Below are 3,282 nucleotides of genomic sequence, written 5' to 3'. Positions count from 1 at the left end.
GTCCAACCAGCCTCACAACCGCAGACCATGTGTAATCACGCCAGCCCAGGACCTCTACATTCGGAAAAACAAATTCTGATTGGCTGGGCCTGGCTCCCAAGTGGGTCGGCCTATGCCCTCCCAGGCCCACCCATAGCTGTGCCCCTGCCCAGTTAGGTGAAATCCATAGATTAGGGCCTAATGAAATTGTCAATTGACAGATTATCTTATAAGAACTGTAACTCAGTAAACTCGTTGTAAATTGTTGATGTTGAGTTTATATTTTTGTTCAGTTTACATTTGAACAGGGCTGAAAAGCGACTGGTAGCAGGAATATATAAATACTTGGTAGCATACTAATGGTAATATATACATATATATATTTAAATGGGAATAATAGTGACCAGTAGCAGGATAAATACTAATGGTAATGGCAATCAAAGTTGTTGAAATGCAGTAACAGTGCTGTGGATAAAATCACTGTGGAAGCCCAAAAAAAAGCCATATTACAACCCGTGCTGTGATAATTGCGCAGTTTGCTCTATAAATCCAGCTAATTCATATGACTTGTGACCATGATGTATCGGCCCAAAGACCGAGACACTAAGAAGTAAGACGATAGTGGCAGAATAAATTCAACCACACCTTTGTTTTCTCACAAAACCGGATAGTGACCTCTGTCCAGTGACGTCCACAAAGCATATTGCATGTAACAGACAGTTACATGACCTACAGCATGGTAAAGCAAGTTGATGTTTCAGACATTTTCGTCCCACTAAAGTACTATTGATTTAGAACCACAGATGGATACCGCAAGTGGCAAAGAAGGCAGGTGCTGCTTCCACTATTCTAGCACCATTTCAACATCATCAAATCACCTCTGCTTTGTCTAATACAGTGACAACTAAAAGATACTAAACCCTTTTTTGTCCAATCAACGAAAACTAAATATGATGTAGCTGTCCATGGTTCTGATTTGTTTGTGTGCGTGTGTGTTCGTTCGTGCAAGTAGAAAAACATATTGACTCACTACTTGTGGAGAAACGCCAATGCCATCCTCCTCTCTTTCATGCTGACCAAACAGTCTATCACGTTGTCATACAGTACATGCTTTTATTTTTTGTTTTTATAGGCTATCGGGCTAAAGTGCTTGCTCGCAAGCTTAACTTCCATTTTGATATTTTATTTAAGTCAATAAACAACAAATTCATATTTACAATGACGGCCTACCCCGGGCAAACCCTAACCTGGACGACGCTGGGCCAATTGTGCGCTGCCCTACGGGACTCCCAATCGCGTCCGGTTGTGATACAGCCTGGAATCGAACCAGGGTCTGTAGTGACACCTCAAGCACTGAGACCGCTGCGCCACTTGGGAGCCCCATTCATGGGCAACATTAGCTAGTTAACATTAGCCTTCTACATCTAGCTACACGTTGAACTTTCATCCTCTCAGGCCAGGTGCACAACAATGTATTAATTGGCCAGTACAGAGAATTAAGTAAAACCACAAGTCCTAATCCTGATCTCCATCCATGGCTAATTGGTCAATTTTATGGGGATGTCTGGCTTCCTTTGTATTTTGTAAAATATTTTTGTATTTATTATGGATCCCCATTAGCTGCTGCCAAAGCAGCAGCTACTCTTCCTGGGGTCCAGCAAAATGAAGGCAGTTTATACAATTTTAAAACATTACAATACATTCACAGATTTCACAACACACTGTGTGCCCTCAGGACCTTACTTCACCACATACAGTGGGGCAAAAAAGTATTTAGTCAGCCACCAATTGTGCAAGTTCTCCCACTTAAAAAGGCCTGTAATTTTCATCATAGGTACACTTCAACTATGACAGACGAATGAGAAAAAAAATCCAGAAAATCACATTGTAGGATTTTTTATGAATTTATTTGCAAATTATGGTAGAAAATAAATATTTGGTCAAGAACAAAAGTTTATCTCAATACTTTGTTATATACCCTTTGTTGGCAATGACAGAGGTCAAACATTTTCTGTAAGTCTTCACAAGGTTTTCACACACGGTTGCTGGTATTTTGGCCCATTCCTCCATGCAGATCTCCTCTAGAGCAGTGATGTTTTGGGGCTGTTGCTGGGCAACACGGACTTTCAACTCCCTCCAAAGATGTTCTATGGGGTTGAGATCTGGAGACCGGCTAGGTCACTCCAGCCACTCCTTCGTTGGCTACACATGTTAATATGGGCTATTTTTAGCACTTTTCTGGGTTGCTTGAGTGTTTTTAATGCTTTAACTGGGAAGCTTGTCAGAGGTAGGCTTACTCCTGTTATTTACATTGGAGCTGATAGTGCAGGGTGAGCTGGATGAAGTGGTCTTCCTACTATTGCACACCGCCTCAGTGCTAACAGTGGAACTCTGATTTATAGGCTCATGATTACTGCTTACAATAGCTGTAGGATAAACAGATGTATTCGGTGCAATTAGGGGTACATCAATTAAATTACTTACATTGTGTTTGCCAATGCCCCTAAGATCATGTACATTTGATGCAGCATTATGACGACTTATTGTCACAATGGTAGGGATTAACTGAGCTGGTCTTGGATCATTTACCAGTCATTGATTCAACGCAGCCTTGAAATGCATGAACAGAGTCCAGGAGCCAAGAAGATTTGGATGGGCTTAGTCATTCCTGTAGAGTATCTTCTGTTTCCAGAAGGTGTCAAAGTTATCAATAAAAGTGACTCCAGCAGAGCTACAGTCTTTCAGCCAGATGTGTAATGCAAGCAGTTTGCTGAATCTTTCACACCCGTGGCCCAACGATGGTACTGGACCTGAAATTATTGGCCGTTTTATGTAGTCTTTTAATGATAAAATCAGTTCTTTAAAATACATTTTCAAATGTTCCGAGTTAGCCCTCCTTATGTCGTCAGCTCCCGGCATCTGTGGTAGAACAGTCAGAAGCAGCCTTGTTATGTCCTGTACTCGTGCTCCTTCGTAGCACAGGGGTTTTGCCTTGGGGACCGAGATGTTTCTCACCATAGAGCTGCCTATGATGACAGCTGGTGGTGTTGAATGGACCGGTCTCTCAGGCAGCCTCTGGTGAGGCTTGGAGCTCCGAGAATCTGAACCCGAGGTAGAACCCACCGGAGAGGGAGACAGATCCGAGGTTGCAACGTGCATCCATGAATACACGCCAGTGCAGAAATGCAACGTGCGCCCAGCTCGAATGCACCGAGTGTGTGTGTCCCTTTGCATTGAACTAAGTGGAATTACACTCCTGCTGAACTCCGCCCATGGTTGAGCTTGCTCCTTTTTGCGTCATCA

This window comes from Oncorhynchus kisutch, linkage group LG17, assembly GCF_002021735.2.
Source record: "Oncorhynchus kisutch isolate 150728-3 linkage group LG17, Okis_V2, whole genome shotgun sequence".
Taxonomy (NCBI): Eukaryota; Metazoa; Chordata; class Actinopteri; order Salmoniformes; family Salmonidae; genus Oncorhynchus; species Oncorhynchus kisutch.
The sequence above is the reverse complement of the archived record's forward strand: the minus strand, read 5'-3'. Positions refer to the sequence as shown.